Raw genomic sequence first — 22,701 nt, forward strand, 5'->3', positions numbered from 1 at the left:
GAAAATAAAGCACCCTAATGCAAATGGCAGCATTGTTTTTAGTTAACATTTGTTGTGCTCTTATAATGTGCATTACATGGATTGTTTCATTTAATTTCCCCAATATCTCCAAGGGTGTGGATGTGATTGTATATTTATCACTGTTTTGCACTACTTATAACTATTTTAAAGATGATAAAATGAAGGCTTAGCAAAGCTATCTTGTCAAAGGCACCACAGCTGGAGGGTGGCAGAGCTGGGAATGGACATGGAACTGACTTAAGAGCCCAAGCAATTGGCCTTCTGCTATCAACATCTGGAAGAGGGCTGTGCTCAGCACTTCCTACACTACTCCTGGAATCCTGCATTCACCTCCGGGCTTCTGATTTTCAGGGAATTTTAGATAGAAAGTGAATTCATAGGACATGGGAATATGTCAGCCAATGGGCATCTTGGGACATGTTCTTTAGAGTAAGATTTTCAATACAGACACGATTGACATTTTCGCTTCTGTAATGTTTGTTAATGCTAAATAACAAATTATTTAGTTTGTTAATGCTGCCAGCAATGCAATATACCAGAAATGGGTTGGCTTTTATAAAGGGAATTTATTAAGTTACAAATTCACATTTCTAAGGCTATAAAATGTCCAAATTAAGGCATCCAGAGACAGATACCTTAACTCAAGAAAGGGTTGATGATGTTCAAGGCTTCTCTGTCAGCTGGGAAGGCACGTGGCAATGTCTGCTAGCTTTCTCTCCTGGCTTCTCATTTCAAACAGCTTCCCCAAGGGCGATTTCTTTCTGCATCTCCAAACAGGTATCTCTGTTTGTGTCAGCTCTAAAGCTTTTTCCAAAATGGTTCCCTCTTAAAGGGCTCTATGAAGTGAATAGGTGGAGACACATCTCCATTGAAACTGCTGTATCAAAATGTACCACCCACAGTTGGGTGGGTTGTATGTCCATGGAAACAACTTAATAAAAAAGATCTGGGTGGGCTGTGGTAGCTCAGCAGGCAGAGTTCTCGATTCCTGGTGCCTGCCCATGTAAAAGAACAAAAACAAAAACAAAAAACCCAGCATTGAATCATGTTTAAAAACATGGCTTTTCTGGCATACATAACAGTCAAACTGGCACATTCCACCCTTGGACCCAAAAAGGCATGTTCTTTCCATATACAAAATACATTCATTCCATCACAATATCACAAAAGCCTGAAACTATTTCAGTAACAATACAAATAAAATACAAAGCAAAAACCAGTACAGGGCAGGCCATGATGGCTCAGTGGCAGAGTCCTTGCCTGCCATGTCAGAGACCTGGGTTCGTTTCCCGGTGCCTGACCATGCAAAAAAAGCAAAAAAAAAAAAAAACCAGTACAAAATTTCATCAAGGTTAGTTACAGGCATGATCTGTCTAAGGCAAAATTCTCCTCTGGCTGTTGACCTGTGAAACTCTGAACAAGTTATTTTCTGTCAATATACAAAGAAGGAACAGTCATAGGATACATGTTCCCATTGTCATAGAGAAAAATCTAAAGGAAAATAGGGGCTGAAGCTCCAAATAGTTCCTAAAACCTGCAGCATAAACTCGAGTAGAGTTCAAAGTCTGAGAGTCATTCATCTTCAGAGCTTTAGAATGTAGCAGTCCCATCCTTTCTTAGGGTCTACTCAGTGGCCCTGCTCTCTTCAAATGGAGGGTTGCAACCTTGGGGGACATTGGGGAGACCACCTTTTTCTTGGCTCTACCCTCTGTAAGCATGAGGGTGGCACCCAGGCTCTCTGCCATCTCCAGGGCACATGTTTAACCACCTCAGAACAATGAAGTAGTAGCAGGGCTGTCCCCAATCCCCAAGGAATGTGCTCTGCCCTCTCTGAGGCCTGAGGCACTGAAACTGTTCATAAACATTGAGGCAGAAGGCCCACCCTCTGCCTGTGGGGCAAACTTACCCTCTCCAAGTGCATGGGTGGGTCCACTCTTCCAGCCTGAGTTTTCTTGGCTTCAGACCTTAGCTTCCATGGTTCTACCTTTAAAGTTATTTTTCCTTCAATTTGTCCCTTTGTTGTCCAGACTGGTAGTCATTCCATTTATAAAGATCCCACAACATTCTTGCTGGTTTTCTATGCAGTATACTGGATCATACCCATCAGACAATAGGATTTTCCACAAATCTTTCCTGGATAACGCCATCTCCAATCTTATTTTGTCCTATAATGGCTGGCTGCTTCCATGTTTCCTTGTAAATTTCCATGTAAATCCTTACAGGAGCACTATTCTCTGGGGTCTTCCTTTCTGGAAGCCAGAATTTTCCAGACCATCAATTTCTGGGGTTTTTTTTCTACCCAAGAGTTCAGTCTCTAAGCTTATCTCTTTCCTGTCACATTTCACTATAAGCTTCAAGGAGAAACCAGGATTCATTTTCCACATTTAGTTTGGAAATCTCTTCAGGTCAGTACCATGGATTGCCACTTTTATATTTTAACTTCCATGCAAAATCAGGACACAATTTGTTTAAATTCCCTGCCATTTTAAAACAAGGATCACTTTCCTTTCAGTTTCCAATAACATATGCATCATTTCTGCCTAAGGCCTTGTGGGAAGTATCCTTAGAGTCCACGTTTCTACCAACAGTCTCTTCCAAGCATTCTAGGTCTTCTCTCTCAAGCTCCTCACAACTCTCCCAGAATCTTCCCTTAACCATTTAAAAAGCCATTGCAACATGTTTGGTATTTGTAAACTGCAGCAGCACCCTATTTCTCTTGTACCAAAATATGCTTTAGTTTGTTAATGCTGCTGTAAATGCAATATACCAGAAATGGGTTGGCTTTTATAAACGGAATTTATTAAGTTTCAAGTTACAGTTCTAAGGACACAAAAATGTCCAAACTAAAGCATCCAGAGAAAGATACCTTGACTCAAGAAAGGGCTGATGAACAACGGGGTTTCCTTGTGGTTGTAGGATGTTGAGCAACATCCCTGGCCTATATCCACTAGATGTTAAAACATACTCCACCCCTCAACCTGTCCCCAGCTGTGACAACCAAAAATGTCTCCAGATATTGCCAAATGTCCTGTGGGAAACAAAGTCATCCCTGGTTGAGAACCGCTGACCTAGAAAGCAAAGGCTGAGGAGAACATACTGTCATTAAATATATAAAGAGCATCACAAGGTGGAAGATGTTGACAAGGGCCCTGAGAATTCACTTTGGCTCTGAAGAGCTGGGTCTTCCTTGGAAATTTGGTGCAGTTAACCAGAAAAAAGAAGGAAGCCAGGAAGGATGAATTACATGCATGGAAGTAGAAAAAGCCAGAGCATAGTAATCAAACCATTTTACCAGGAGGGAAGGTTCAAATAATTGAAAATTTTGTGTAAGATTTAGGTTATCAGACAACAAGGGGACTCAAGTTGTAGTCTTTCTTTTGTTTCCAGATATTTATCAGATTGAATGTATTAGCCAGGGTTTCCTAGGGAAACAAAATAGGAAATATCTGTAAATATGAGATTTTATAGGAAGTTGTCTCATGCAACTGTGGGGATGCACGAATCCAAATTCCATATGGACAGGCTGCGAGCTGACAGCTCTGATGAAGGTCTTCAATGACTCCCCCAGGAGAGGCTGGCTGAAGCAGAGAAAGAGATTCTCTCTGCTGACTTCTCCTTTAAAGTCCTCAGCTGATTATATTAAGCAGCACTAATTGCAGAAGACACTCCTCTTGGTCGACTGCAGATGTAATCAGCCATGGATGCAATCAATATGCTGATGATTTAATAAACCAGCCTTCTGATTTATTAATGAGCCATGAAATGTCCTTGCAGTAACAGTTAGGCCAGTGCTTCCTTGACCAAATATCTGGGCCCCACACCTGGCCAAGTTAACACATGAACCCAACTGTGACATTGTGGTAAGGTTATTTTCTTATTTCCAGTATTTGTTCAACACACATTTATTGAGGTCCTCCTATGTATATGATTACATTGAATGGCTTTCTTTCTTTCTATTCCCATTCCTGGCCCAGACCTGGTACTGAGTGCTCAATAAGTGTTTTTTAACATGCTTTTGAATTGACAGAGTGGATAAATTGTCTGTGAAAATAAGGCCGTCTTGGAAATGGGTTTATTACTTCCTCCAGCCCTGCTAAAGGTGCTGTTTATCGGTGGGTGGATGGGTGGCTGAGGGAACCGCTTTCTCTCGATATGTGATGATCAAGTCATATCTGTCCCATAGTGGGTTGAATTGTGTCCCTTTGCCACCCCCTACCCAAAGATTTATCCACTGGGAACCTTGAAATGTGACTCATTTGTAGTAAGAGCCTTTGTGGATGCAATTATGGTAAAGCAAGTATCTTGAGATGAGATCATCCCAGATTAGCATGGGTCCTAAGTCCAATAGCAGCTGTCCTTATAAGAGAAAGAAAAGGAGAAGACACATAGAGATACAGGGAAGAAGGCCTTGTGAAAATGGGGACAGAGATTGGAGTGATCTGTCTATAAGCCCAAGAATGCCAAGGATTGCTGACAGCCAGCAGGTAGAGAACAGGCATGGAACAGAGTCTCCTGCAGAGACTCCAGAAGGAACCAACCCTGTTGACATCTTGATTTCAGACTTCTGGTCTCCAGAATAGTGAAAGGATAAATTTCTGTTGTTTTATGGCACACAGTTTGTGGTAATTTGTTACTGCGGCCTTAGGAAACTAAATATAAGAATTTATGTATACAATGAAAATGCATTTTTTTGGCCAACTTATTTATCTCTCTAAATGTCTAACTTCCTCCTGATGGTGCTCCTGGTGTGATGGAATTTAATGGAAACAGAATCTAATGAGAAAGATTTGCCGAACTGGTAATGGGGATTGTGGTGGGGGTGAGGGTGAGTATAATACAATGTCAGGCTTTTTCTGAGATTGGGAGCAATGATGTGGGCAGAGGGTGACCTTAGCAATGGGCATTCCCCAGAGAAGGGACCAAAAGAGGCTGGGGAAGGAACCTAGGCATCCAAAGGCCAGAGAGGAAATCATGTTTGCAGGATTGGGCAAGGGGCAAAGCAGACAAATTTTTATTTCAATAGGCTTTTTATAAGAAATTCATTTATTCGTGTTTATTTTTTCTGGTTATAAAAAATTATGCATGAACATGGTAGGAAGAAAGCAGTAAATAAAGGAAAGCATAGAGAACAAAATAAAAATCAACTCTTAAATTTTATCACCCCAGGGAAACCAGCTGTTAACATATGAATGCAGTACTTTGCAGTCTTTTTTGTATATATGCGGTTTGAAAGGATGAATGCCCCCTAGAAAAGTCAAGTTTTAATCAAAATCCCATTTCATAAAGGTAGAATAATCCCTATTCAATACTGCATGTTTGAAACTGTAATCAGATCATCTCCCTGAAGATGTAATTTAGTCAAGAGTGGTTGTTAAACTGGATTAGGTGATGACATGTCTCCACCCATTTCAGTGGGTCTTGACTGGTTTATTGGAGTTCTATAAAAGAGGAAATGTTTTGGAGAATGGGAGATTCAAAGAGAGAAGCACCACGAACCAGAGAGTCCACGAACCAGAGACCTTTGGAGATGAAGAAGGAAAACGCCTCCCAGCGAGCTTCATGAAACCGGAAGCCAGGAGAGAAGAAGCTAGCAGATGATGCCGTGTTCGCCATGTGCTCTTCCAGATGAGAGAGAAACTCTGACTGTGCTTGCCATGTGCCGTTCCACTTGAGAGAGAAACCCTGAACTTCATTAGTCTTCTTGAACCAAGGTATCTTTCCCTGGATGCCTTTGATTGGACATTTCTATAGACTTGTTTTAATTGGGACATTTTCTCAGCCTTAGAACTGCAAACTAGCAAGTTATTAAATTCCCCTTTTTCAAAGCCGTTCTGTTTCTGGTATATTGCATTCTGGCAGCTAGCAAACTAGAACAGTATACAGTGGCTTCACATTATATAGTGAACCCATTCCTGTCATTAAAAGTTTAACATCACTTTAATTGCCTGCAGAATATTTTATTTGGTTTTTGATTATTTTTTTTTTAATCTTGTGCTTGTTTGGGACATTTAAGTTATTTTCCAGTTTTTCTAAAATATAAATAATGCTATGATTTAGAAAACTGTGACTGTAAGAAAACTCAGCATAAGGTCAGGGAGATGCTGCCTCTAAATAGGTTCATCCCTAGGATTTGAGGGCAAGGTAGAAATGAATGAGATAATCCAGCTGCAGAAATTAACCTGTCCTGAAGATGATTATGGGAGGGTTGCTGCTGAGGCTAAGATATCTTCCACTTAAACTGTGGTGTGTACATATGACGGAATAGTGTGTGGCTACAGAAAGGAATGAAGTCATAAGTCATGCAATGAGGTGAATCAACCATGAGGACATTTGTGGAGCAAAATAAGCCAGAAACAAAAGGACACATGTTGCATGGTCTCTTTTAGAAAAAACTTATAAGAAAATTGGGGCTTAGATTGTAAGCTTTTATAGCACTCACATTGTTTCCTGAGCCTTAAGTGTTATTTCTAAATTCTGAGATGCTGTGCTATATGTGTATAACCTGGTATTTTCCTATAACTTTGGGTATGTGTGTGTGCTGGTTTGAAAGGATGTATGTCCCCTAGAAAAGCCATGTTTTAATCTAAATCCCATTTCATAAAGGCAGAATAATCCCTATTCAATACTGTATGTTTGAAACTGTAATCAGCTCATCTCCTTGGAGATGTGATTTAATCAAGAGTGGTTGTTAAGATGGGTTAGGTGAGGACATGTCTCCATCCATTTGGGTGGGTCTTAATTAGTTTCTGAAGTCTTATAAAAGAGGAAACATTTTGGAGAATGAGAGATTCAGAGACAGAAGAGCAGAATGACACAGCCATGAGAAGCAGAGTCCACCAGCCAGCGACCTTTGGAGATGAAGAAGGAAAATGCCTCCCAGGGAGCTTCATGAAACAGGAAACCAGGAAAAGAAGCTAGCAGATGATGCCATGTTCACCATATGCCCTTCCAGATGAGAGAGAAACTCTGACTGCGTTCGCCATGTGCCTTCTCAGCTGAGAGAAACCCTGAACTTCATTGGCCTTCTTGAACCAAGATATCTTTCCCTGGATGCCTTAGATTGGACATTTCTATAGACTTGTTTTAATTGGGACATTTTCTTAACCTTATAATTGTAAACTAGCAACTTATTAAATTCTCCTTTTTAAAAGCCATTCTGTTCCTGGTATAGCATTCCGGCAGCTAGCAAACTAGAACACTGTGTGACACCTAAAACTCAGAGCTGGAGTTCTGCAGCTGTGAAAGTCAGTGTTGCTACATACAGCAAGTATTAAACAACTTAAAAATGAGATCAGGTGTCAATTAGAGATAAGAACAAAGCTGATCTGTTTGAGACTAAGGTAAATCAGAACACAGGGTAAAGGATGATATTGTCTGTATTTTAGAACTTCACCTACTATATGAGACCAAAGGAAGAGAGGTTTATTTAGTCCAAAACTTAAATTTTCTGTAGCACACAATTTAACTTAACCTGCTGGCCAGTTCAGTTAAACAACCTGTTTTACTTTGCTAATACTGCCGGAATGTATTATACCAGAAATGGAATGACTTTTAAAAAGGGTATTTATTTAAGTTACACATTTACAGTTCTAAGGTCATAAAAATGTCTGAACTAAGGCATCCAGAAAAAGATACCTTGACTCAAGAAAAGCTGATGTTTATCCCATGGGAAGGCACTTGGCTGGTGTCTACTGGTCCTTGTTCCTGGTTCCATTCCTTCCAGCTTCTGATACCAGTAGTTTCCTCTCTAAGCATCTCTGGGCATTCACTTAGCATCTCCAGGACACAACTGTGGGTTCTGGCTTACTTAACATCTCATGGGAAGGCACATTGCAACATTTGTTGGGTTCTGCATCTCCAAACATCCCTGTCTAAGCATCTACTCTTTTTGTCAACACTGCAAACATCTCATCTCCAAATGTCTGCATCTCTATCAGCTCTGAAGCAACTGTTCTCCAAGCATCTGCATCTAAGAGTTCTCCAAAATGTTTCCCCATTTAAAGGACTCTAGTAAACTAATCAAGACCCACCTTGAATGTGTGGAATCACATCTCCATCAAATCAAAAGGCCACGCCCACAACTGAATGTGTCACATCTCCATGGAAACACATAAATCAAAGTTTCCACCCCACAATATTGAATCAGGATTAAAAGAAACATGGCTGCCTCCATGCAATTGGATCAGGGAAAAGGACATGGCTCTTCTGGTATACATAACAGCTTCAAACTGGCTCACAACCTAAACACATGGAACCTAGAATTGGGAAGGAAGCTTGCAGTTCTATATAACTTAATGTAATACCCAGATACATTCCAGAGTATGTTGGGCATACACTTAAAATACATTGACAAAGTCCCTTAAGGGACTGGAGGAAAAATATGGATTATTATTAAACTATTAAATTTTCCCACCTGGGAAATCCTGGATACTTTCTCAAATATTAGGGACTCCAAAGCTAATAGGCCTTGCCCTTGATCTTCAGACTTGCTCTTATGAAACTTATATCTGTAACAGAGAAGCTAAGCCTACCTATAATAATGCCTAAGAGTTGCATCCAGAGAACCTCTTTTGTTGCTCAGATGTGGCCTCTCTCTCTTTCTCTCTCTCTGTGCCCAACTCTGCAAATAAAATCATTATCATCACCCCCACCCCCAATGTGGTACATAACATCCACAGATGTAATTCTCCCTGGCAACATGGAACATGATTTCCAGGGATGAGGCTGGCCCTGGCACCATGGGATTGACAACACTTTCCTGACCAAAAGGGGGAAAAGAAATGTAACAAAAGAAGATATCAGTGGCTAAAAGACTTCAAATAGAGCTGAGAGGCTATTCTGGAGGCTACTTTTATGCAGCTTCAGCTACATGTTGCTAATTGCCATGATATACCAACCCTCAACAAACATTAGTCCTGTAAACCCTAAAGAATATCCAGGGCTCTATCTGAGACTCTGTAAAAGTTTCACTTCTAAATTTATTTTTCAGAAATCTATAACCTCCAGATGTTCTTAGGCCATAAACCTTGAAACATAGAGTTACCAGTTTGTCCAAGAGCATCAATTAGTTGCATTCTCCTACCCTATAAAGTCAACACCCCTTTTCAACATAATGATGTTAGGATGGCTCTTCTGGTTTGCTAGCTGCCAGAATGCAATATACAGAAACAGAATGGTTTTTAAAAAGGGGAATTTAATAAGTTGCTAGTTTACAGTTCTAAGGCCAAGAAAATGTCCCAATTAAAACAAGTCTATAGAAATGTCCAATCTAAGGCATCCAGGGAAAGATTCCTTGGTTCAAGAAGGCCGATGAAGTTCATGGTTTCTCTCTCAGCTGAGAAGGCACATGGCAAACACAGGCAGAGTTTATTTCTCACCTGGAAAGGCACATGGTGAACACAGTCAGGGTTACTCTCTCATCTGGAAGGGAACATGGTGAATATGGCATCATCTGCTAGCTTCTTTTCCTGGCTTCTTGTTTCATGAAGCTCCCTGGGAGGCATTTTCCTTCTTCATCTCCAAAGGTCACTGGCTCATGAACTCTCTGTTTCATGGTGCTGTAGCATTCTCTGCTTTCTCTGAATCTCTTTCATTCTCCAAAATGTTTCCTCTTTTATAGGACTCCAGAAACTAATCAAGACCCACCCAAATGGATGGAGACATGTCCTCACCTAATCCATCTTAATAACCACTCTTGATTAAATCACATCTCCAGGGAGATGAACTGATTACAGTTTCAAACATACAATATTGAATAGGGATTATTCTGCCTTTATGAAATGGAATTTAGATTAAAACTTGGCTTTTCTAGTGGGCATACATCCCTTCAAACCATCACAATGGCCATTGCCCAAATATCACTAAAGAGTGGGAGAAGGATCAAAGGAGAAAGAGGAGTTGTATCAGAGAAGATAGATTTTAAAAATGAGTCTGACTACTGACTACTGACATTTCATTTTAGTCCCCAGGGTCTTAGAGCAGCTAGAAGGGAATACCTGAAATGATGGAACTGTAACCCATACCATACTTTGAGATTGGTTCTAAAACTACCTGTTAAAATCTACTTTGAAATTTATCACATATATATATGTTATATTTCAAAATAAAAAATGGTAAAAAAAAAAGTTGTAAAATTGAGTGTGTTGATGATTGAACAACTCTGCAAAGATATCAAAATAAAACACTGAACCATACAATGTAAGGGGGTGAATTGTCTGGTATGTGAATTATATCGAAATAAAACTGATTGTTTTTCTTTTTAAGAAAAGGATGTAGGGAAAAAAGACAAAAAAAAAAAAGATGTTTTCCACTTGCAAGGCCTCAGCATTGTGCGGAGGACAGAATTCAAATTTATTGCATGCGAACAGAATATACTAGAGTTGAGCAACAGACCACGTTTCTTCTAAGTGTCCATTATGGAGATTTACTAAATTTCATCAATGATTAGGTGTAAAATATGGTAACTTGAGTCTAGAGGAAGAATCAAAGAGCAGTAAATGTTGAGCATTCTGCTAGCAGGTGTTGGAAGAAGATACCCTAATTGGCTAACCTGAGCTTTCTCTTCTCCTGGACAGTTCTCTTCCTTAAGTTAGAAGGGTATTTCAGGCCATCCAGCCTAAGGATAACCTCACTTAATACCATCCCTCTTCCTTTGATCTGATTCTGTTCTCTTCAATCAAACTTTTGGTAGTAATTTGGATTCCAAGAAGACTTTTCCATAGAGGAATCTTTGAGTAGACTAACACATGTTAGGAGTTATATTTCTCAGTGTAAATACATAAACTGAAACCCTGGTTTCTCAGTCTCTAGTGAACTTTGCTGGAGTAGAGTACCATCACATAGTGGGACCAACTCATCCCAGTTTTTCTGGTTTAAAAAATGGAAGCTCCAGCACTTAAGGAGCCCACTCTTGGGCAAACTGGGATGCTGGTCATCTTACCACCTGGACATGAACTTCTGGAGAATTAAAGTTGAGGACCAGACTCTGAATCCTCGGGGACAATTATCCAATCCTATTCTCACACATTTGTTACTTCCACAAGAGAAGCTTTATCTTGCCAAGCACAGGGCAAGGCTCACCATCTTTACTGAATATCTGTAAATATCTAGAAAGCAGATATAAAGCCCATTACAACTTTATATACAGGAAAAAATTGCTAATAAGCAGTGAGTAAGGAAACAGTTCCAGTTTCTGAGCAGTGAGTTTTCCTAACCATGTTCTTAGCACAGCCCATTTGCAGTTACTCTAACTGCAGCTGCTCTAAGGGAGTAGTGCTTGTCAAATTTTATAACAAGATGAGGGTAGTTAGAAATAGAGATACTTGGGCACTATTTCCCTGTATTCTGATTTGGTACATCCAGGGAGAAAGTCAAGGATTCTGTGTTCTTAATAAGATCCACTGCTACTGGATTGTAGCTTGAGAAACACAGCCTTTATATGGGAAGAACTGAGGTTGTTTCCTGATACTTGCCATCTCCATCTATATGCAGTAATCATACATCTGATCTCCCATAATCTAATCAATCTACTTAGTTTAATTCACCACAATTGTATCCATTAAATGCGCTTTAATTTCTGTGCCTTTGCAATTTTTTCTAACACATTTATAAATCAGATAACTTCTTTGTGAGACTGTTGATTCCATTTTTTTTTTTTTAGTTGGAGGAAAAGATCACTAGGTTCATAGGAGACTTCAGGGTTGCCCTTTTGTTGTAAGCAGTGTTTCCTGCTTCTTTGCCCCAAACTCTCAGGGACTGGTAAGACAGTTTCATCAGGACCACCTTCCTTGGCCTCTCCTTAACTGTTCCAGGCACCTAACAAGGGGTCAGGTGGGTGGCTATTAAGCAAAATATGAACAATGCTTTCTGGGGTGGTGTTTCTCATAACTGGTGCAAAGCCTTCTATCTGTTGGGTTCTGCATTTAGAATTCACTTAGGGGCATCAGCTGTCGCTGATTCCTATTTTTCTCCTAAGATGGAGACCATTAGGTGAAGGTGGAATTATAACAAGCCAAAATCAAATTGCTGTAGGGATTTCATGCAAGAAGAGTGTTTGTTTCCCTCTTCAAATCTCCTTGAATTCCTCCCAGATACATCAGGCTTCTGCCTCTGCTCTGCCAGCTCCCTGAAGCAGGCGCCAAACATTTTGCTGGGATAGCCTATTATCAGAGCAAAACAAACACCTTCTGCCTCCAGTCTGGTTGTTTCAGTGCATAGCGAAAGTTTATAAAATTGATTGGGCTTTAGAGAGAGACACATTTGGCTGCTTTTCCAACCTGCTTAGACTGGGCTCCATAATTCAAATGACTTTTTTTTTCCTAACAGCCTTTAAAATTGCTAATTGGCTACCTTTTCCACAGGGTCAGCTGGTGTCAATTTCCTCCATTTCGTAGAAGATGACACTGCAGCACCCCTGCCTGAACAAATATTAGTAACCCAAGGTTCTATGCCCACTTAGGGTCAAATTAAGAAGTCTATTCTCTGTGGAACAGATATCTGAGGACTTTACACTTAACATGCAAAGCACTAGTCACCCGGAGTGATTAAAAAATGAGTTCACAGCCCAAAGGTGGCTCCTGGTCTCAAGAATGTCATCAACCTCCTTACTTCTTCCTCTTCCCTCGAAAGGAATAAGAGGTTGAAGTTTGTTTGCTGTCTACATCTCTTTCCTATGTGTTACCATTTTCTCAAGATCTTGCGGAGTTTTCCTGGTCCCTCCTCTGGGTGTGAACTTCATACCCACACGCAGAAGGGGTGAGTTGGCACCTTTTCAGCATATTCATTTACAAGTAGAATCACAGCAATGATTCCTGGAAAGAATCTATTGATATTCATGGTGTTTTGGATCGGACTGTGATTTATGCCTTTACTTTAGGGAGTTGATCTTCCTTGTTTCGTAATTCAGGGGATGACCCCAACGTACTTAGGCTGTCAGTGTGTTCGGGACTCCCCATGATGGGTGGATTCCCCCATGCGATTACCCATTGGAGTTTGATTTCTCAGGAAATCAAACTTGACTTCTCCCCAAGCAGAGTCAAGTTAAAGTCGAGACACTTAAGGAAGTGGGGCTTAAGGGTAAAAATACTAACCCCAAAATATGAACAAAATTTTCCGAATTAAATTTTACTTCTTATACCTGACATATGAGAAATATATTGTATAGACAATCCTCACTTTGCATGGTTCCAATATGGTTGAGTGTCCATAAACACAGTTTATTAAAATAATATCAGTCCCTTGATCACACAGTTCAAATTTCAGTTATCACAGTCTATTAATTATAATTGTGCAAAGTCCAATCTTCACAGCTAACTCTTTAGACCACAAATCACTACATAAATAACAGATGAGCATCACCATCAGTGAACATAAACCACCGCTTCTTTCAAAACTTATTTCAAAGGTGATTGGTCACCGTGCATCTATTAGTCAGGGCTTCAGTTTATACACTGACAGCAAAGCATGTAGTTGTGTTACCTTCTTGTCTCCCAGTGATAAACCCATGTGACATGTTACAAAAATTAATCATTGAAAGAGGGAATTGACCAACAAAGATGGAACTTCAGCAAAAAAAAAACAAAAAATGATTATGCTGGAAATGAAATTGGATATGATGAGAAGATTTGAAAATGGCAACAGCAAAGCAAATATAAGCTGAGACCTGGCTTCATGAAGCCACAGCATGAACCATACTGAAAAAGTCTGATGAAAATAAAAAATATGGAAGTAACCCTGGCAAAGACCTTTACATTAAAGGGACTCTTGGAGATATTTCATGACGCACTGAAAGCACAAAGGATAAAATGTTGGAAGCTGATCCAGACTTAGAAAGGAGCATGACAATTCATCAAAGCACAGAAAAGATGCTTGCTCTGAGTGGTAAGGTATATTAAAGGAAGGCAGCCACTGTTCAAATTACTCTTCATGAGTTTTTATTTTTGTTACAAAGAAATCCAATACTTTGCCACCATTTCTAGTGTTTTAAATTAGTGTACTCGATAAATAACAATTTAAATTAATCCAAATAAATATTATTTTACTAGTTTTTCATGTCCCTATATATTTATAATAACAGTAATAGAGTTTTTTATGTCTTGACAAAGCTTTTTAATAGTCATGAGACAATTATAATTCTTCCCATTGATTATTAAGATCGCTTTGCCCAGTTTCGGCTCATTTTATATTCCTCATTACCACGTAAGTTGAGGACTACCCATAAAGACTGGGATCACAAGATACATGTCCATAAACGAAGTAAGACTAACCAGCAAATTGTAATCTTTTGCAAATTATGAGTAATATAATCTTATTCTGTGTAAAAAAAAAAAAAACTGTGTGCGTGTATGTGTAACTGAGAAGTTGTCAAGAGACCTACCCATCTGTTGAATGCTGGATAAAAATATCACAAGCCCCTTAAATCCCTCTCCAAGATTTCTGGGCTGTTAGGATGATAAAGTTTTACACACACACACACACACACACACACAGAGACACACACACATAAAGTACACATAAGAAACGAGAATTATGTAATGTGGAAATGTTAACCTACTGTGGATATCTCTGGGTGGTGAGGATTACAGATGATTGTTATTTTCTTCCTTTTGCTTTTCTACGATGAATATATTTTCTAAAATGTGCACAGTGTACATATATTAAATTTTAATAAGAGAAAATTATTAAAATTGTCTGTGAGCAAGTCCTAACAAAGGCAAATTCACTGAGGGCATGGAGGGGGAAGATGTGCATTTGGCAGGGGCAGAGGGATCAGCTGGCAAGCTGAGGGAGTTTACGGGGAGAGAAGTGGAGGGGAGGGGACTGAGAACAAGGGTATGGGAAAAGAGTCAGTGAAACAAAGAAATGGGAAAAGAATCAGATCACTACTTTAAGGTAACATAATTTGGCTCCATTGTGTTCTTGCATTAAGAGATTGACTAACAATTACAATCATAATGATAACAATTTTAGGGTCTTCTTTTGCACACTGTGGTTTCATTGTCCTCCAATGTATTGTGCTTGTTCCTAATATCTTGTTACTACAAAAGAAGAAACCTAATTGGTACGTATTTCATTTTAGCTATGTCCTATACTTGCCGCTGACACAATACCGTTTTCAAATGCCTGCATTCATTAAATTGAGAATTTCATAGCCCCACTTCACTACAATCCATTCAACAGTGTAGTAGGTTAAATGAAGGGCCAATCAGTGGGGTCCAGAAGGAGGGATGTGTATTCCCAAAGACACAATGCTCCAGCCATCCTTCTGCCCACTACACCCCATCTCACACTTATGCTTTTCTTTTCTTTGTGGGACTTGGGGTTGCTGTCACTGGTGTTGCGTATGACCCCAGTAGCTGGGATTTAGCAATGGCAAAGATTCTTTGAAGGGGGAGAGGTTGGCAACAGAGCATCATTATAGTAGAGGACAGAAGAGTGGGCTAAGCTGCACCTCTCTAACCCTACAGCCACCCAAAGGTTAAAGGGCAGGGTGGGCAGTGAGCAGGTGGCAAGCAATAATGACGGCAGGAAGAAGTTGGAGGAGATTCACTGGAAACACCAGAGAGCTAGTTGTTTTGCTTTTGACTCACTTTATTTTCATCCCACCCTTGCTTTTTTTTTTCTCCATAAGGAAAACATTCATCTCAGATTTATTATAACACATTGTTTCCAAATACAAAAGGAGGGAACAGGAGAGAGCAGGGTGGCCACGCGGCTGGCAGGGCTGGGGTGGGGACCCATCCTTGCTTTAACTATTTGTATCCTAAGGGGAATCCCAACAGTACTTGAACTTATAGCCCTTAGCACTGAAATTAGAGACCATTTAACACAACTTCCTTCAACATCTCTCTCTTCTAAAACTGCAACCAAAATGTAAACTGGTAATGCCCTCTCCCATGCATGTCTCCAACCTCTCATATGGGAGGAAAAAGATTTCTTCCTCTTTTCCAGGAGCAACCACTCCACTGTGATCTTCCTTCTTAAACTCCTCTTGGAACTTGCTTCATCAGGTATCTCATTTTGTTTGTCACTGTCCTTTCATTGTACATAAATTCAACGCTTCCCATTCAAAACAATAAGCAAGAACACAAAAAGGCAGTAAACCCTTCCGTCCTTGGTATCCTCCCCTGGTTTGCTCCCATGAATCTCTGGATCTTTTCTCATTAAAAGAGTGACCCATGCTTACTTTCTCATCCCTTGCCTCTCATTCATTCCTCAAATTATACCAGTCTGGATTCTGCCCCACCACTCTAGCAGTTCACCTCTCTGTAGTAGCTGACACTGCTTTATCTTATTTCCTCAAACTTTCTTCTCTTTCTGATCTCCCCGTCCCTTGATTAATGGCATCAGCCAACACCTGGTTCCCTGAGCTATAAACTTTGGCATGACCCTCAGCTTTTTCTGTGCCAACACCCCATTTCTCCCCTACTTTCTTTCCCATTGTCCTTAGTCCTATTGCATCTACATCAGAAACTTCTATAGAAGCCACCCTCTTTTTTTCTATCCCTAGTGCTACTTCTTTGGTTTAACCTTGCACAGGTTAACACAGGTTAAATACACTATCATAGTGGAATATTTTATCATAACTGTCAGTAATTGACAAAGGTTAACACACCTTTGTTGTGGCTTGGAGTTCTCTACCCCAGAAAAACATGCTTTTAATCTCAATCTATTCCTATAGGTGTGAACCTATTATAAATAGGACCTTTTGAAGAGGTAACTTTAGTTAAAGTGTGGCCCAGCTGATTCAGGATGAGTCTTAATCATACTGTTGCAGGTCTTACAGAGAGAGAGGAAGCTACAGGGAGCAGCCATCAGCTAGAATTCAATGGAACCCAGAAGAGAAAGATACTGCCGTGTGCATTGCCTTGTCTATTAGATTGTTAAACTGCCAGAATGCAATATACCAGAAATGGAATGGCTTTTTAAAAGGTATTTAAGAAGTTGCAAGTTTACAGTTCTAAGCCAATGAAAATGTCCAAATTAAGGCATCCAGGAAAAGGTAACTTAGTTCAAGAAAAACTGTTGGGTCTGGAACACCTCTATCAGCTGGGAGGTCATGTGGCTGGTATTGGCTGATCTCTTGTTTCTGGGCTCCATTGCTTTCAGCCTCTGTTCCTGTGGGGGCTACTCACTTGGCTTCTCAGGGCTGGTTTTCATCTCTTGGCTTTTCTTGGCTCTCTCCAGGTTCTGGCTTGCTTAACATCTCATGGGAAGTCACATGGCGATGTCTGATGGGCTCCAAGCATCTCTAAAATCCCTGTCTCTGTTTTAAGCTCTCTCCAAAATGTTTCCTCTTTTAAAGGATTCCAGTAAACTAATAAAGACCCACCTGGAATGGGTGAGTTACATCTCCATCTAATCAAAAGGTCACACCTGCAATTGGGCGTGTCACTTCTCCCTGGAGAAATCTAATCAAAAGTTTTCCACACTAGGGTATTGAATCAGGATTAAAATAAGTGGCTGCTCCCATAAGATTGGATCAGAATTAAAACATGGCTTTTCTTGGGTACATAATAGATTCAAACCAGCACACCATGTAATGGAAAAGCCAAGACTCCCAAAGATTGCTAGTCTTCCAGAAGATATTGACCCCTGGAGAAAGCAAGCTTACTAAACTCTGAAACCATAAACCAATAAATTCCTGCTATCGAGCTAATCTATTGTATTTGTTTTAGCAGCCAGGAAAATTAAATACCCTTCATCTGAGTTATCGATCCACTGATCAATCCACTATTTTTAGCTATATATTATTATTGATTTCTAAGTTAACTGTATTGTGGTCAGGAACTATGGTTTGGAGAATAACAATTCTTTGAAATTTGTTCAGTGATGCTTCATGGTCTCGTATGTGATTGGTTTTTGTAAATGTTCCTTATATATATGGAAAACAAGATACACCCTTGAGCTGTAAAGTGCTATGTTCCATATGTCTCCATCAGAATGAGTTTATGCAAATAATCTATATCCTTACTGATTTTTGTCTACTTCATATATCAATTACTGAAAGTTATGATAAAATATTCCATTATGATAGTGTATTTATAAATCTCTTCTGTCAATTTTTCCTCTATGTATTTTCAAGCTAGTTGTGAAGGGCATACACGTTTAGAACTATTAAATCTTCTAGTGAACTATACCTTTTATCAGTGTACAAAGGTTCTCATTATCATTGATGATGTGTTTTTACCTTAAAGTCTAATATAAATTTCATTATGGCAATTTTCTTTTGGTTAATATTTACTTGGTGTATCTTTTTCCAGGCTTTTGCTTTGATATTTTCTGGGTCATTATATAAGAGGTAGTGTAGTACAGTGGTTAAGAGTACAGACTCTAAGTGAAATTGATCTGGTTAGGACTAAGGTAAATCAGCCTAAAGCATAAAAGATATACTGACTGTTGTTTTAGAAGTTCAACTTCTATGTGAGACTAAAGGAAGAGATGTGTATTAGGTTCAATATTTATATTTTTCTGTAGCACACTATCTAATTTAACTTGTGTGGTCAGTTTCTTTGAACACCATAATTACATGGAATCTTGTATAGGGAGTGAGATCGTGTTGGTCTGTACAGGTTATACTCCAATATATCCCAGAGTAATCTGGACAGAAAAAAAAATGTATTTGCAAAGTCTCCTAGAGGGACTGGGAGAAATATTAAATTTCCCCATCTGCAGAAGTCCTGATATTCTCCAACCATTGGGGACTACCAATTTAATAGGCCATTCCCTCAATCTTGGGACTTGCCCTTATGAAAATTATTCCTGCAAAGGAGAAGCTAAGCCTACTTATAATTATGCCTAAGAGTCACCCTCAGAGAATGTCTTGTTGTTCAGATGTTGTCTCTCTAACCCAACTTGGCAGGTAAACCCACTGCCCTCCCCACTACGTGGGACATAATTCCTGGGGATGAACCTGGCCCTGGCATCATGGGAGTGAGAAAGGCTTCTTGGCCAAAAGAGGGAAGAGAAATGAAACAAAATAAAATTTCAGTAGCTGAGAGATTTCAAATAGAGCTGTGAGGTCATTCTGGAGGTTATCGTTATGCAATATATTGACATCCCCCTCCAGGTTTGGGTGTATTGAAGTAGCTAGAGGGAAATACCTAAAACTGTTGAACTATAATTCAATAGCCTTGATTCTTGAAGACGGTTTTATAACTTGTATAGGTTTTAACATGTGACTGCGTGACTGTGAAAACTTTTTGACTGTCACTCCCTTTATCCAGTGTATGGACAGATGAGTAAGCAAATAAGGATAATAAATAAATAAATAATGGGGGGGTGTTAAGGAGTATAGGATGTTTGGGGTGTTCTTTTTTATTTTTATTCTTATTTTTATGGAGTAATGAAAATGTTTAAAAAATGATTGTGGTGATGAATGCACAACTACATGATACTATGAACCATTGATTATATACTTTGGATGATTATATGGTATAGTAATATATCTCAATAAAATTGTATAAAAAATCAACATGGAAAACAAAAATGAAAAACACCATTAAAACATAATTTTTTTACATTTCTATTCTTGGACAAAAATAAATACAGACTCTAGGAGCAGCTTGCCTGGGTTCAGACTACCACTTTGCTACTACTACTGTGTGATCTAGGGAAAATCATATAACTTCTTTTTGACTACGTTTTCTCGCCATTTGGTAGCTTGGAGTTATGTACCCCCAGAAAAAAATGATCTTAATCTTAAGCCATTCCTGTAATTGTAAATATGCCCTTATGGTAAAGTTACCTCAGTTAAGGTGTCATCTGGAGGTCTTATAGAGAAGGCCACAAAAATGAAGCCATGGTGAGCAGCTAGAAGCTGGAAGTCAATGGAACCTGGAAGATAAAGAAGATGATGCAGCCATGTGCATTGTCATGTGATAGAACAGTCAAGGAACACAAAGGATTGATGGCCACCAGAAGATATTGACCCTGGGAGGAAAGCAAGCTTCCTCATCTTTGAAATCATGAACCAGTAAATTCCTCTTCTGAAGCCAATCCAGTCTATGATATTTGTTTTAGCAATGGGAAAACAAAAACATGGAAATAGTGCTTATTCCATTAATTTTGCTGGAAGGATTAATTTAATTCATATATATAAATATATATAAATACAAATTTATATATATGTATACATATGTATTCATTGCATTCACAACAATGGTTGGCATATAGTGAGTCCCATGTAAATGCTTGTAATTATGATTAGATACAGTTCTTATAAATAGCATATTGCTAGATTAAAAAAACCTAGTGTGATAATCTTTGCCTATCAGTTTAAGAGCTTGGTTCATTTACATTTGTTTTGATTAGTGATGCATTTTTATTAATTTATTCCATCTTTTTATGTACTATGCATCCTATTTTTTCTAAAGATTAAAATTAAGAAGGGAAAGGGAAAAGACAAATGCCAGTAATAGGGGGCATTTTTAAAGAATTTGGATATAGGAGTCCTCACTGAGAATGGAATCTGAGCAAATACCTGTGGAGATGAGGGGTGGGATATGGGGATAGCTGGGGAAGGCTGCTCCAGAAAGGGGGTTTGTGATGTGACCTTAAGATTGCAAACTCGCATTGATTCCCCATTGTCTCCATGATGAAGCTAAAACTCTTTAGCATGTGTTTCCATGTGAGGGTAGAGGGAGACTTTTCCAGGTAAAGATGATATAGATATTATGAAAATATAGAGAAGTGCTATTCTAAGTGTTATGATCCGTATCTGCCCTTGGAGATACCCTGAGAAGCTCTTGACTGCCATGAAGTAAAACTGGTATCATGTATAATGGAAGTTCTTTATCCCAGTTTTCTAACAACAGTGAATACTTAGCCTGGTCTTTCATCTCTTCCTTTTTTCAACCTGTCTTTTCCCTCCACCTCATATACATGTTTTCCCTCCTTATATCCAGTTTCTTCCACTGTGTTCGTCATAGCCTTGTGATGTTTGTTTAATAAACAAATCTGTCATGAATATATTAAAGAAGTCTTGGACTTCCACACTGACTGATGATGGACGTGTAGCATTGTCTAAGATACTTAAAAAACACAAGGTGTCTTTTTGCGTTTTTACTCTCTTGCACTGAAGGTCTCATTTTTCCTTAAAAATTTCTTCACAGAGTGAGCTAAATTCTGTTGCCTTCTTATTTCACCCCCCTGTTAGAGGAGCCCCTGTATCCCTCAAGAACTCTATGTGGGGATGGAAAAGAAAACACTTTCTGCGGCATATCTAGGGGCTCAGGAGCAGCCAAATCTTCAAATTAAATATGTTGGAGCATGTCCTTGGCCCCTATGAGTGTCCATTTGCCTGACTGGTCTCGGCTTTGGCAATAGAAAGAAGCAGCAACTGTCTGCTCAAGGGAAATTTTAGGGAAAGGATGACAAAACTTCCTTTGCCCTACATTTCTAAATTATTTTTGAACCAAAGTAATAAAAACTATGTATTTACTTTAAATTCTTAAGTTGCTTATGTTCCCTATGGCTGCCATAACAGTTTACCACAAACTGGGTGTCTTAAACAACAGAAATTTGTTTTCTCACAGTTCTGGAGACTAGAAGACTGAAATGGCAATGTTAGCAGGGACAGGCTCCCCTAGAAGGCTCTAGGGAAGAATCCTTCCTTGCCTCCTCATAGCTTCAGTTGGTGACCAGCAGCCCTTGGCTTTCCTTGGCTATTTGTAACTGCATCTCCAATTTCTGACCCTGCCTCCTGCTCCCTTCCCCATCTTCACATGACCCTCTTCTCTCTGTGTCCATGTGTCCTCAAATCGCCCTTTCCTTATAAGGACACCAATCACTGGGTTTAGGGTCCACCTTAATTCATTATGACCTCATCTCAACTTGATTACATTCACAAAGACCTTTTTTCCAAATAAGTTACATTCACAGATACTTCCCCAACCTGGGACCTGGAGGTAGAGCATCCAGTGACCCAACACATTCCCAAAATTTCTTTGTAGAACCATGATTTCATTTTAAAATTCATGAGAGATTTCCATACTACTCCATGATAGATCTCTGTGTGCTTTGCTGTGATAACACATTATATCATTAAACAATTCAAATAAATGTGATGCTCCAGGAAGATGTGGCATGTGTAGCGTATGGCTCTGCATGACTTCTGTTTCACCCCTCCCTGGCTACCAGGGAGCGTGTGTCCCATCTAAAAAGCACAGGAAAGTGGGAAGAACTAGCCCTGCCTCTGCCACAAGCTCGGGCAGTCATTTCATGCCTGGTGTTCAGTTTGCTCATTTGTCAAATAGGAGCAAAGGGTCATGCAATTGTCCTGATTCTTCACTGCTGGAGCATCCTGGACATTCTGTCTCTCTGTTTGCAGCATTGTGTCACAGGTTATTAATTTGGGAAGAACCTACTATCAGCATCAAACATTTGCTGATTATTTTTAACCCAGTAATGAAGTTAGTGGGAAATAGTTTTAGTTACTTTTAAATGGTGATAGGGAAAAATAATATTCTCTTTCAATTAAAAAAAAAATCTCAGGCTTCTGCCAAGCCCAGTGTAAAGTGTACAGGATCTAATGTATTGAAGCCACAACCCTGGCCACAATCCTTCTCATCCAAAGAGGACCAAGTAATTACTCATGCTTTATTATTCTCTTGCCCCCATGGGAAGCAGGGAATGGGATATTTGTTTTTGGAGGCACAGAGTGGTAGAGACTTGCCAAGGTTT

The 22,701-nt window shown here is 39.4% G+C and overlaps 1 long non-coding RNA gene across 1 annotated transcript; it reads right to left on the reverse strand.

The window, feature by feature from the left end:
• Positions 1-15,750: 15,750 nt before the first annotated feature.
• Positions 15,751-21,761, reverse strand: LOC143662773 (uncharacterized). Its single transcript, XR_013165574.1, has 3 exons — positions 21,553-21,761; positions 19,766-19,854; positions 15,751-16,077 (listed from the first exon to the last, which is right to left on the reverse strand). It is a non-coding gene; the product is annotated as an uncharacterized LOC143662773 (long non-coding RNA).
• Positions 21,762-22,701: the final 940 nt, after the last annotated feature.

Source organism: Tamandua tetradactyla, chromosome 2, assembly GCF_023851605.1.
Source record: "Tamandua tetradactyla isolate mTamTet1 chromosome 2, mTamTet1.pri, whole genome shotgun sequence".
Classification (NCBI taxonomy): domain Eukaryota; kingdom Metazoa; phylum Chordata; class Mammalia; order Pilosa; family Myrmecophagidae; genus Tamandua; species Tamandua tetradactyla.